Source organism: Peromyscus leucopus, chromosome 18, assembly GCF_004664715.2.
Source record: "Peromyscus leucopus breed LL Stock chromosome 18, UCI_PerLeu_2.1, whole genome shotgun sequence".
In the NCBI taxonomy this organism is placed as follows: domain Eukaryota; kingdom Metazoa; phylum Chordata; class Mammalia; order Rodentia; family Cricetidae; genus Peromyscus; species Peromyscus leucopus.
Genome location: NC_051078.1, coordinates 5,239,637 through 5,254,717, shown reverse-complemented (window position 1 = coordinate 5,254,717; position 15,081 = coordinate 5,239,637).

Sequence of the window (15,081 nt, the reverse complement as noted above, 5' to 3'; positions counted from 1 at the left end):
TGGAGATGCCAGACCATGGGAACATGGAGGATCATGCAAGAAAATGCAAATTTGAAGTAAAGTTGGCCCAATGGAACAGTCTGTGTGTACTGTAGGTAGCAAAGCTAGAGAAGCCAGCCCGCTAAAAGCTGTTAGAGTTCATGAGTTCCAGATGTCAGATAGGGAGCTGATGTGAGGTTTGCTGTTTGCTGGTTTAGGGATTTGTTCTTTGTTTTCCTTGTCATCCTTCCATCCCTCCCTTTAGGAATGAGTATGTTTATTTGGTATCATTGTCTTTTGGAAGCACGTAACTGTAAATTATACACACACACACACACACACACACACGTTTATATGTATGTGTGTATGTATGTATGTATGTATGTATGTATGTACGTACGTATGTATATATTCCCAGTTAAGAGATGGAGTTTAGTCTTAGAATAAACTTTGGACTTTGGAATGGCATTGGGACTATTAAAGATGGCAGAAACCTTTCAAGAAGGACCGAATAAATTTTGCATTATGAAACTTTAGGAGTCAAGGACAGAATAGTTTTATTTAAAGTGAAGTGCTTGGATGTCAAGTTGTCAAAAAAAAAAAAATAGAGCTGTGATGCTAATTTTGATTGCCAACTAGAAAAGATTTACACTCACCTAGGAGAAAAATCCGTGTGTGTGTGTGTGTGTGTGTGTGTGTGTGTGTGTGTGTGTATCTCTAAATACATTTAACTGAGGTAAGAATGCTCACCTTGAATGTGGCAGCACCATTCTCTAAAAGAAAGTATGCCAAATGCAAATTACTTCTCTCTGTATTTTCTGGCAATGGAAGCAATATGAGCAGCTGCCATGGTTTCTACCCATACTGTAAGCCAAAATAAAACTTTCTTCCCTGACATTTTGTTATACCAGGTCAAAGTTGTGGGAAAATTAACTAATGAAATAAGTCTTATAACAGCATTTTGGCTACTACCAGGCAATAGAGTACATGGTAAGATTCCATTGCTCTCCACTGACTTTTGAGATCTTCTTTATTATACTAACAAGGGCTGCACCCCAAATAGTTCTTTAAATGGAAATTGAAGCGGACCATATTCACATTTACATCGATATGTCACTCAAAACTCTTTGAATCTTACGTGAGCAACATTTGTGATCTCTTCTAATTTATCTCCCTAAGCTGAACCCTCCACTCTGAGTTATCCACTAATTCATTATTTCTAGTAAAACCAAAGTTCATCCCATTTATGCAGATAGATATCATTATTCAAAGATTCTTGAGACTCATGATTTTGTCTATTTGGAGTGCCTTTGCCTTCAACTCCATGTGGCAAAAGACATCTTTCCTAAAGACCTGGTGAAATGTTCCTATTACCAAGCTTTTGCTATTTCTTCTTCCCTAGAACACTATTTTACATTATACCAGAAACCTTTCTGCATCCCAGGGTTGTAATGTGTCTTTTATTCTCTGAAAAGCAAATAACCTTTCATCTACATCTCTGCTATAACAGCCACCTCCTCTTATTGTTGTTTCTGTATTTCATCTAAAATTGTGGCTTCAGGACTCTGTCTTTGACCCCTGTAGGACTGAAGCAGGCTTTATTTTATGTCTCCCTTTTCCACCTGATTTTGTAGTGTAAACACCCAAACAGCAGCATACATCACCTGGCAGGGGAGTATAGACTGTAAAGGAACAAAACCGGCTGACTAAAACTTATCTTAATATCACATACTTTCCCTCCATCTTCTGTTTGGTGGCTCATTCATGAAGGAAGGATGTAAAGTAACACCATCACTCTAATAAGAATGTCTAACACATAGGAGGGGCTCACTAACTATATGAGAGTGGCTTTGTATATGATATATTTTTTTTTTGCTTTTACTTTTGTTTGTTTTTATTTTTTTATTTATTTTACAGTGCTATTCAGTTCTACATAATAGCCACAGATTCCCTTGTTCTCTCCCTTCCTGCCCCCTTCCCCTTCCCCCCAGCCTACCCCCCATTCCCACCGCCTCCAGATCAAGGTCTCCCCCTAGGACTGGGATCGACCTGATAGACTCAGTCCAGGCAGGTCCAGTCCCCTCCTCCCAGATTGAGCCAAGCATCCCTGCATAAGTCCCAGGTTTCAAACAGCTAACTCATGCAGTGAGCCCAGGACCTGGTACCACTGCCTAGATGCCTCCCAAACAGATCAAGCCAATCGACTGTCTCACCCATTCAGAGGGCCTGATCCAGTTGGGGGCCCCTCAGCCTTTGGTTCACAGTTCATGTGTTTCCATTCATTTGGTTATTTGTCCCTGTGCTTTATCCAACCTTGGTTTCAACAATTCTCGCTCAGCTCAGTGGTAGAGCACTTGCCTAGCAAGCGCAAGGCCCTGGGTTAAGTCCTCAGCTCTGGAAAAAGAAAAAGAAAAGTCGTTTGTATATGATATTTATCCCAAGAGAGTTTTGAGGGAATAAAAGGACAAAGAAATTTAATCTCTTGAAACATCATTAAGAAGGAGCAGAGGAAATATAAAAGCCAGAGGTTAGTAAAGAGTGCTGTGGAAAGATCTTTTTGAATGTGACAAGATCATCACACTCATGAAATCACAGCCCTAGTGGGTACAAACCAACCCAAGACTCTCACAAGACTGAGCCTGTCGATATTCTATCATGGATGGAAGAGGGCCTCTTTAGGCCCTACCCATGTCTGAGGGGCTATTCAACGTTAATGGTTAAAGGGGAGAATTTTCCTCAGTGTTGTAGCCCCATTGGTAAGTTGCCCATGTGCACAGAAATAATCTCTCATTCACACTTACTGTGGTAACCTTTGTTCATTAAACTCATCAGTACACACACACACACACACACACACACACACACATACACACACACACACCATAAAAGTGGGAGAGTAGCTTGTTAGCAAGAAAAAGGGGTTCAATGGGAGAGGGTAATGGGGGATGAATATGATTAAACTATATTTTGTATGCACATGAAACTGCCAAAGAATACATTTTTAAAAGAATTTAAAATATGTTATAAAGAACTCCTGTTAATTTAATTTGCCATGACCAACTAGCTTGTTTTACTAAGGGAGGTATGTGAACAATGTAAGAGCAGGATTGGTGGGACCTGGAGTCAGTCAGAACACCTCTTTTTCTACATAATTTGTATATACAAGAATGAAAAGGAATTATGTATACTACAAGTAAACTTTCCAAAGGTAATGTAAAACCCATGGTGGCAAAGCATTAACAAAGACTCCACGTGTGTACCAAGATGGACACGAGGCAGTGGCCATACAGACGACAAGTGCATGTCTCTGTTATATAATCTGATTGCGCGTGTCATCCATGGATGAAGACCAATAAACAGATGGGGTCTCAGGAAGTGATTTCCAAATTCTACCAGTGAGTTAGTCATTGGATCTTTTGCATGATTTGTCTCCTACTGAGCCCAGTACTGTAAACTTCCCCAACTACTGTGATCTGTGGCTGGACAGGTCATGGACCCTAAATAAGGACCTACTATCGTCATTTTCCTTAATCAATATAATTGTCCTGGTACCTAGAGACCAGATGGAGATGACTAGAGATATCTACAACTGCACAAAGAGTAGAGAATAAGTTACCTAGAGACCTAGAGTGTACAACCCAAACTGGTAAACCTATAATACAGCTACTATGACAAAGGCTCAGGGATCATCACAGAAGCAGAAAGATTGTGTGTGTGTGTGCGCGTGCGCGTGCTCTAAGGCCTGAACTCAGGGTCATGTACATGCCCAGCACCAATTCTACTATTGAGATGCCCTCCTCGCCCCTCACATTACCATGTCTCGAATCGTATTGTTGGTATGATCAAGGAAACAGCCCATCTTTTCATGAGCATCTATTAAACCACATCTTCCTCGTTTATACACATGCACTGAGATTTTAGAAACCGTGATAGAATTTTACATGCATTACTATGACAAATTTGAAATATTAGGTCAATTTAATTCTAATGTGCAAAGAACTTTGAGATGTTCCTCTTTTTAACAAAAAAATAATAATTGGATTTATCAATAATTCCAAATCAAGCAGGGAATGGGGGATTATGGCATTTACCTCTTCCTTCTTATTAATTTTAATTCAGAAATTAACATGTAGCATTTTCCTCTGCTCAGGAAGCAGAGAAAATGATTGAATCTATTCATCTGACACAAAGAAAAAGATAAGAGATAAAAAGAAAAAAGGAACATTCCATGGAGTAAGTCTTTATTACTCTAAACCCTCAGAAAGCAGCCCCGGGGTGCCCGGAGAAGAGACCCTGATGAGGACAGCACCTGTGACCAACTCCCTTCAATCTACTACTGCCCCTGAGGCCACACAGACACCTGGGAATGGTTAGAGTCCACCGCGTCTAAGAGCTATGTAAGAAATTAATTCAACGGCTAGCGTCATTGCCAGCAAGCAGCTAAAGTGAAGTGGGACATTCTCTTCAGTCTGTCCTGAGACAGACAGGAAGTGATAGTGCTTCAGAACCTGAAGTGTGTCCGACATTCATCATGTGCCCTGCACTATTAGGGCAGAGGACTGATGCATGTCTTATGAAAACTGTCAGCCTTGCTTGTTTTCAATGAAACCTTGCAAAAGTCTGGAAGTATTCTGCCCCAATGTATACCAGCACAATCTTCTCTGAGCTGTGAGAAGAACTGGAGGTAAGACCTGAATCCTGTAGCCCTGGGGTCTACTTCAGTCCAGAGAACAAAAACTGACTGGAAGAAACTCTCTGTGAGAAATCGGTGACAGCCTGTTGAGAGCCAGAAGGTAGAAACTTGTAGTTAGGATAACAAAAGTTATATTTTATGATGCTGAGGGTGATCATACAAGGGTTATACTCTAAATTTCGAAGCACAATCCTGTCCCCTAGAGGGCTGCTCACCTGTGTGACGTTATCTTAGCTGAAGGTCAGGTCCAATCTCTAATAGACGTTTCTGATTTGAGGGCCCAGATTCTCGGGGAGACTCTCCAGCCCCAGGGCAGATCAAGGTGGCATCTCTCCAGATGTGCACAGCAGAGCATTGCTCTTGACATATATATATATATACATACACACACACACACACACACACACACACACACACACACACATATATACTGTCCATGGGCATCATGGGGTTCTAGGGCTGGGTCTGGTTATGTTGAGTGAGGGATGTCACTGGGTTCTGGTGATCAGGTGCAGCCTTGGGTGTAGTGGCATTCCTGTAGTGGCTATTTTCACACGTCTAAAAAGCATTTTTTTTTTTATTGTGCTCACTACACAGCTGTCGGGGGGGGGGAGAGAAAAATAATAAAGTGATTTTTTTAAAAAAAAAATGGAATCGTGAAATTTTCAGGTAAATGGATGGACCTACAAAAAGTCATCATGAGTGAGGTAATCCAGACCCAGAAAGACGAATGTGGTATGGATTCAGTTTTATGTGTATATTAGCTATTAAGTCAAGGATAACCAAGTTACAATCCATAGAATCCCAGAGTGTGGGTATAGAGTAAGGGTCTTGGGGAGGCAGACATATCTTCCTAGGAAAGAGAAATAGATGGTTATGGATAGATGGGGGGGACAGTGATTGGAACTGGAGGATCAAATGTGGAAGGGGAGCAAGGTGGGGGATGAACGAGAGAATATGGGGAGAGACAGATAAAATTAAGGACCATTTGAAGGGTAGTATCAAAACCTAATATAGTAGAAGATTTCTAAAATATATACACATATATGAAGACAATCTAAATGAAATCACCAAATAATGTGGAGACCGAGCCCTGGCGGGACATCTCTTGTCACCCAATGAAGCTCCCAGGAATGGGGTTGGGGTTGGATTATATCTAATTAAGTTGTTGTCCAAAGGGGTCCCTTGGGAGTCCCCCAACAACCCAGGCTGTTGCCAAAACTCTAAGTTGCTCCCCACAAACGGACAGCAAGGCACCCCATTGATGAAGACAACACCCACACAACTCAATGACTATGGGGAAGTAGAGCTTGTGCCTACATAGAGTCTTTATCACTATACTCTAAAGCAATAAATCCACTGAAGTCTGTTTAAGAAGTTTTAGGGAAATTTATTAAGGTAAATTGAGGAAATACACTCACAAATACAGAACGGATCAGACAGCAGAAGTCATCCTCTGATCTGACCGGGAGCGAATCCTCCTTGCAGGCAGATTCAGGGAGAAGGGTGACCCTTCTCCCTCTCCTTTTAAGAGGTCACCAAAGAACAGCAGGAAGCACCGCCTCTTTTGGGCCCTCTAGCCCAAGGTCATGGGTGGAGCAGATGCCACTACAGTCTTCTAATGTCTGTGGTATAGGAAGATACTCTGCGCACCACCAAAAGGGAAATGTAAAGAGCAACCCAGCCATAAACCCTTTGATCTACAACTATGTCCTACCTGTACTATATGCTAGCACAATGGTGGCAAAAAGCCTGTGGGAATAACTGATCTGTATCTGGTTTGACTTAAGGCACACTCCATGAGATGGAATCTGTACCCAACACTGCTTAGGTGACCAATAATCTGAGATTATATAGCCCGGGGACCAAGAATAAAACCGAGTACTACTATTCTTAATAATAATTTAAATGTAGCAATAAAATAACTCCTAATGACATTCTGCTAATCAAAGATCAGTTCCTTGCTTAGCCATCATCAGAGAAACTACCTTCTTCAGCAAATGGGAACAAACACAGAGATTCAAAGCCAGACATTATACAGAAGATGAAAGACCTTGAAACACTCAGCCCTAAAGAGGATGTCTCCGCTGGGTGGTGGTGGCGCGCGCCTTTAATCCCAGCACTCGGGAGGCAGAGCCAGGCGGAGTTCAAGTCCAGGCTGGGCTACCAAGTGAGTTCCAGGAAAGGCACAAAGCTACACAGAGAAACCCTGTCTCAAAAAACCAAAAAAAAAAAAAAAAAAATGTCTCCATAAAATACCTAGGTTCGGGGCTCAAGCAACCATGCAGAAGAGGAGGCAGAGAGAAAGAGTGTGTGTGGGGGTGGTGGTGGCGCATGTGTCTTTGTGGAGAAGATAGAGACTTGAGTAATCAGAGACTATCCCAACTGTTGTTTAAATGTTTCAGAGATGCCTTTATGTCCTTAGTAACTTCTTTCATTCTATTACTTTCCTCTATTAAATAACTTTCTCAATAAAAATAAGTAACTTTTCGACTTAACATGAATTAAGTTGGCACCAAACACCTGTGACTGAAATAATTAATGAGCAATAGTTAGCAAGAAATTTGAAACATATAAAATATTATAGGAAAGCATACATAAGTATAGTTATACCTTTCTATTATGGTTTATTCTCCTAACTATAGCTTCATACACTTTAAAAGATGTTCTTTACCTAATGTGTTACATGAAAGAAAGGCAAGGAAACAATGATCATTTTAGAGAAATATGGTCTAACTTCTTTACTGACATGAATATAAATTGTATTATGTGCTTTTCTGAAAATAATATTCATGTCATTTTAGCACCATAAAAGCACATTTTCAAATTAATTTGAATTTATAGAATTTAAAGTTTGAGTATTATATAAATCTAACAAATCCAAACTTTAGGTTGACTTAATTTTAAAATAACAGTTACATATGTAAGATTTTAAAAAATTCAGAGGAAAACGTGAGCAACTGTTTTAAATAGATTTTCTTGTAATTAAGCTTGGAGAAAAAAAGGATATATGAAAACTTAGCTTCATTACAGAAAATACTTGTATTCTTTATATTCAATTATTCTTTAGAATAAGAAGCGCCTAAATTGTTTTCAATTTACAGTAATGGGCAAACTGTTTTCATGATATTTCTTTTACATAGAAGTCAGAAACTTTGTATGGTGATTATTTTTAAATTTTAATCTCATGAGGGCCCAGTTAGCTCAATTAAAGTAGATTAGAAATGAGGAAATGCAGTCAATAGAAACAGTAATTTAACGTTATCAATTTTATAACTGTACACAGTAGTGGTGATTTTTCCTTTCTGCCTATCCAGCAGCCATTCTTCTCTGGCTTCCTTCGAGAAACATCTTCTCTCCATCCCTCCATCCCTCCACATACAGCTCATTCTGTTCAAGAAGAGCCTGTCCTAGGCTACTTGAGCAATGGCCTAGCCAGAGACCTGATTTGTCATAGACACAATGATTGGCTGAAGCTGAGCCTTTGATCCGAGTTTATCCAATTAGAGGGGATCCTAGGATTTGTAAAGATAGGCTTGGATTTCGGAGTATGAACCCCTAAACAACAGACAGATACTTTTCAGGTGAAATAAAGAAAACCTCTCTAGATCTTAGCCACCACAGAGAAATCGGATATGAATAATAAAGACTTTATCATGGGAACTTAATTCGAACCCTGCATCTGTGCTTCCTATCAAGTAATAATGAAGAATCTGTACATTTTTAGTAAATTGTCACCTTAAGGATGTTTGTAAAAGTCATACCACTAGTTAAGGGAGATATAGTCCACTGCATCATCAATACACAAGGTTTATCTACAGGGAGAGTTCCTGTGCTCAAAATTGGTACAAATCCACAGACATCTAGTGTGTGCTCACTACTGACAAACACAGCAGAACACGAGCATGGTGCTTGCTGTTAAAGATTTCGCAGTCTATTTTTTTTAAAATAGAAAACATATTAAAGTGAATGAATCACCATCATCCCTGTCTTATAATTAAAGATTGTGATTAAATCATTTAACTATACAAAGGGCTAAAATCCAAAGACATGATTGGCGAGGAGAGGATTGAGTATTTGATGAGAGAAGGCAAGGCGTATCTTTGACATCAATAATATGGGTAAGGTAAGAGCTTCTAAGAGGAAGGCCACATGAGGGATAGCAAATATCAAAATGTTCCTACAGCATTTTGCACATGTCTACTCTATACCTAATCTATAAGAAAATTCATCTTCCGGTACACCTATGTTCTTTGTCCCATTTCAACAACTATATGCAGTTGTTCCTCAGCCTGATGATTTTATTCAGAAATTAATTTGTGTGCAATTAGATGCATGGATTCCATTCTAGACTCTATCTTAATGGAAGTGTAATTAGTAATTGTCTCATCGAAAAAGTCAGTAGCTGTAAAAAATCCAGTGGACCTTAGTAGTAATTCATCCAGTCAAGAAATAGGAAAAAAGGATTATATACTTATGGAGTAGCATGAGGAAAAAGAATTACATGATTTATGAAAGTAAGAAGAGAGTCATCTGAGTATATATTTGAAATTATAAAAGGACTCAAGTAATAAGTCTGAGAAAGTATGCAGTCACAATTAATGAAGAATTTTAATATGGATCAGGATTTTGATATTTTCTTCACAAAATAGGAATTCACTGGATACCTGGTAGGTTAGTAGTAGTTTGATAAATCTCACTAGGATGTGAAGGTTAAGTAGTTGCAGTAGGAAATGGAGTGGAAGATTAAATATAAAATTGTCTTGGAAGGGGGAAATAAGAGACTGGAGATGAGGAGTAAATGGCAGACTGCAAATATTTAAGTGAATATTAAGTGAAATATTTAAGATAAGGGGCCATGGCACAATGTACATGAGAGAATACTGTGTTGTGTTCATAGTATTCTGTGGCAATGTACATGGTAGAAAACTCTTTGCTTATAGATTCCTCTACAGTGATATTCTTTTCTATTTTTGTGAAAATTATAGAAAAAGGTACATTTCTTAACATTGAAGCCAAAGTCCTTTATGCAATCCAGAGAACCATAGGATCAAGGCCCACCATGTGAATCTGACTGAGCAATATAGAGAAAATCAAGAGACTATGAGGTTGAACATGGTTGTTGATTCTGATGCAAAGGCACTGCAGAGGAATTTGACATGGTACATGGTGGATTCTCCTAAGCCTTTGTCATATGTGGAATGAACAGCAATGGACATACAATGTCTGTTTGACCCTCTCTTATTGCTACAGGCCAAAAATGCAGAAAAGACCCTTGAGCCAGTGCAACAGGAGAAGAGTCACCCCTGTGATCCAGAGTACTCTGAAAGTTCCTTTGGCTGGTGACTGGCTTAGGAATGATGCCATTCAGTTCTTGGGGACAGTTCTTGGGGATGGCAGTGAGGAGCTACCAAAATGAGTTTTAGAGAAGGACTGTTTACTGATCAAAGGGCAAGTCTACCCAACTAGACTTCTTACTCTCTTCCTCTACACTTCACTACTGTCCTTTTTTCCTCCCTCTCCCCACCATAAAGTGCATGTGAGGAGGAAGGGGCTTCCACAGAGCAGGTAAGGGGTACAGTCGAGGGCACTGAACTAACAAAGGCAAAATACACACCTTGTCGCTTCTAGGAAACAGCTCTTGGGGAAGCTTTCTGGGTTTCACTTATTCTTTGACAAATTTACACACACACACACACACACACACACACACACACACACACACACACACACAAACACACACAATACTCCTATAAGAGAAAATGCAGGCAGGCATGACCTGGCATCCAGCCTACCTGGCATACTATACTTCTTTTAAGGCAAGGTTTCTCTTTATATAGCCATGGCCATCCTGGACCTTGGCCTCAAGCTTAGAGAGATCTGCCTGCCTCTGCCTCTGGAGTGCTAGCATTAAAGGCATGTGCCACCCCTGCCTGGCATCATAGTGTGCTTCTAAGTAAGAAGTCTGGCATATGCTCCCAAGTATTCCCAGAAGTCAGAACGCTGAATTCTGAAGTACTGTAAGTAGATAACTGGTCTTGCTAGAGTCTGCACTCTCCACATCTCATTTTACAAGCTTCTTCTGCATAGAGATCCTGGTGGTACAACTTCTCACTGTACAGTCTAGTGCTAGGGTGAGGTGCTGACCACACATAGTGGAGAGGCTTCTACTATATAAGTCGTCGTCGTTCATATGGATAAAGAACCCTTTACCAACTCACAAGCATTTTAGTTCTATAGGGGGACATCCTGGGGGACACCAGTGGCATATTCTTTAATCAAAGTCTTCCCTCCAAATTTTCATCTATCCCCTTCTTCTTTGCCCACTGAATCACTTCTTCCCATATCACTATACTCCTTTCATTTCTTTGTATACAGCCTACTGCATATAATTACGTTCCTTTATGAACATGGTGGGGAGCTTTTGACTTGACAATGTATCAGCAGTTAGATTACCATTAACTGCCTACAGCTCCTCAGGTACCCGTGATGGTATGTGGATGGCCCAGTTCTGCGAGGGCAGGCACTACTGATGTGAATTTCAGTTGTGACAACTATGTCATGTGACTACATGACAGACTTGTTGGTGTTTTTAGATTATTCTTTTTTTTTATTTAATTTTATTTTATTTTACAATACCATTCAGTTCTACATAACAGCCACAGATTCCCTTGTTCTCCCCCTTCCTGCCCCCCTCCACTTCCCCCCAGCCCATCCCCCATTCCTACCTCCTCCAGGGCAAAGCCACAGGGACAAATAGCCAAATGAATGGAAACACATGAACTATGAACCAAAGCCTGAGGGGCCCCCAGCTGGATCAGGCCCTCTGAATAGGTGAGACAGTTGATTGGCTTGATCAGTTTGGGAGGCATCTAGGCAGTGGTACCAGATCCTGGGCTCATTGCATGAGTTGGCTGTTTGAAACCTGGGACTTATGCAGGGACGCTTGGCTCAATCTGGGAGGAGGGGACTGGACCTGCCTGGACTGAGTCTACCAGGTCGATCTCAGTCCTCGGGGGAGGCTCTAGATTATTCTTAATTGATGCGATAATGAGTTGGGGATTCAAATATGTTGATGTAGATAGCACTGTATCATACACCTTGTTTATTTACAATCATGCATTCCTTGCTAAATCCTTTATTGGAAAGCGATGATTTATATTAAAGTACTAATACAATATTAAGGAACTACCTATAAATTTTTAACCTATCAAAGTGGGTTCATGTCTTCTTGAGGTAAAATGATATTCAAAATTAATAAAAATAATAGTTCACATATACATGCTTATATATAGCAGTTAATTATATATATATACATATATATATATATGGTATCATTACAAGTGGTTTATACTGAAAATACTTTCTATTCTTATGATGATTCTTTTTCTGAAAGAAAATACAAACTTATGGTACCTACTATTTCTCAAGCTCCTTTTTATACAAATATTTTCTTAAAAAATAATTTCCAAGCACTGTAATAATAAAGTAAGTGATGCCTAATAATTGATATCACTAATTAACACTGGATAAGACTACATCAGGATAGTTTAGTTAATATGCAACACTGGCACAAACTGCAGATCAATGCCCCATGGCATATAATTATAAAATAGTCCTGAATGACATGATCAATAATGCTCATGCTGAAGACTCCCAGAGTCATTTCTTATTGTGACAAAATATAGTTTACATCACCATCTTTAAAAAGGTCAGTATGCTGCTAAAAGTTCACAACAGTGAAAACATTGAATATTATCGCTAAGTTTTAATTATCATTACAAGATGAGACCCTATTTAAAGATTATTCAGATATTAAAATGGGGGTAATTTCTAAGCACATAGGAGCAAAGAAGCCTCACTTACCAGACAGACTGACAAACCAGTAGCTCCTTTTTAGATTCTAAGGGAAGCAAGGTCAAGAACAAACTGTTGTTCCACCAACGGAGAGAGAAAAAGCAGATGCAGAGAGCCACCATGTCAGGAAGGACTCACCAATGGATGCCACTACATTAGCTGGTGACTGGGTAGAAAGCTCTGAATTGTAACTGATCAATCATTAGGGGCTTATTGAGGATTACGTGAGAGATTAATAATCATGGGGATCCCAGAGATTAATAATCAGAGGCTCCACACAGTGAGAGTTACCTCCAGGAACTCTATCATAGCAAAATGCCAGGGAAAAATTCTCTCAAGATTCTAGCAGCAACAGGAGAGGAATCCTTTTGAAATACATCAAGCATTCTGCTCTTAACAAGGTCTGCCTCACAGAAATTGTGAAATTGTGGACTAGGACAATGGAGAAACCCCATCTAGACTAAGCTGACATCCTGTCCCACCTAAAGGGGGTGTAGGGTGAGATTCAATGTGCAAAGGTTAAAACCCAAAAGTTCAGGCTTCCTTAAAACACTGGAACTTAATGAGGGGGCTATAAAATAGTTTCATACCTGACTACAGTACCATTTACAATTCCTTTTACCTGTGCATTATGCTTAGCTATCAAAAACAAGCAAATAAAAAAAAAAAAAACATAAGATAGTAAAAGGCTAAAAAAAAAATCTGCTATACACTAAAATCAAAACAAACAAAAAGACCCTCAACCCTTACAAAGAAATAAAATACTAGCAAACAAACAACCAAAAATAGCCACTCCGGAATTTTAAGAGCAAGCATCCAAGCCAGACTCATGACATATACCAGGATATTAGAATGGCAAGATTGGAAAAATTTCAACCACTATGATTAATATGCTAAGGGCCTTAGTGGATAAACATCATGAGTGAGCAGATGGGCAATGTAAACAGAGGGATGAAATTGTATGAGCAAAAAAGAAATGTGAGAGATCAAAATTCCTGTGACAGAAGTAAAGAATGTCTTCCTTTGACAGGCTTCTTGGTCTACTAGATACCTCTGCATGGAGACACTAGGCTTGAGGACATCATCATGGAAACTTCAAAATACTGAAAAGCAAAGAGAAAAATGACTGAAGTGAAACAAGTCATAACAAAGTATGGAAGACTCTGTGACAGCTACAAAGGTATAAAAGTACACATTTGTCCAACTTTGTAAGACAAATTTGTAAGGCCTTATTAATAAAAACCTGGAGCCAGATATTGGGGTGAATGCTGAAAGATCAGAGAAACAGAACAAACCATAGCCAGCCTCGCCTCACCAACTTCTCAGCTGATCTTGTTTCCTCAGATTGAAAGCCCCTGAGTTCTCACCTGAATGAATCTCAGCTTAAAAGCCTAAAAGCTTAAAGGCTTCTAGTTCTTCATTCTCACGCCTTATATACCTTTCTGCTTCCTTCTATCACTTCCTGGGATTAAAGGCGTGTGTCTTTCCCAAGCAAGACATAAGATCTCAAGTCCTGGGATTAAAGGTGTGTGCCACCAAGCCTGACTCTGTTTCCAGTGTGGCCTTGAGCTCAGAGAGATCCAGATGGATCTCTGCCTCTGGAATGCTAGAATTAAGGGTGTGTGCCACCATTGTCTGGCCTCTATGTCTAATCTAGTGGCTGTTCTGTTCTCTGACCCCAGATGAGTTTTATTGGGTTCACAATATATCGGGGGACACAATATATCACCACACAACTTATCATACACTGAGAAACAGACTGAAAATCGTGAAGGACAGAAAAATAGAACATATATCAGAGAAAGCTACATCTTGCATATAATTTTCCAACTACTGAAAACTAAAAGATGCTAGAAGCTAAACTGGTAAAGAATTTTACCTGTAGAGAAACATGGAAAAGAAAAACATCTAACTTCTCAACCTTTAAATATAACGAGAAAGAACTTAGCGTATTTTAAAAAGCCCACCAATTTAAAGTTTTATACTCCCCAAAATTAACTTCAAAAGAGAAAACAAATTAAACACAAACAAAATCTGAGGGAATTTGTTGCCAGAAAAAAAAATCCTACTTTAAAGAGATGTTAGAGCAAAAGTTCTTTTGAAAAAAGAAAAATGACATGGGTTGGAAACTTAGATCTATGGAAAGAGAAGAATAGGAATGAGTGAATGCAAAGTGGAAACATATTCCCCATTCTTAGTTTACCTAACAGATAATAGTGGGAAATAATAATAGCGTCATTGTATTATTTTTATGAAAAAAAAAAAACAGAAGACGACAAGCTGCAATCCTATACAATACTCAACTTAAACCACAATAAAAGGCAGGAAAGAGTGGAATTTAAAAGCAACAGCAAAGAAACACCTGGGTGGCAGTGGCACACAGCTTCGATCCCAGCACTAGGGAGGCAGAGGCAGGGGGATTTCTATAAGTTCGAGGCCAGCCTGGTCTACAGAGTGAGTTCCAGAACAGCCAGTACTGTTATACAGAAAAACCCTGTCTCAAAAAACAAAAACTAAACAAAACAAAAAATCAAAGGCCATAAGTAGGAAAA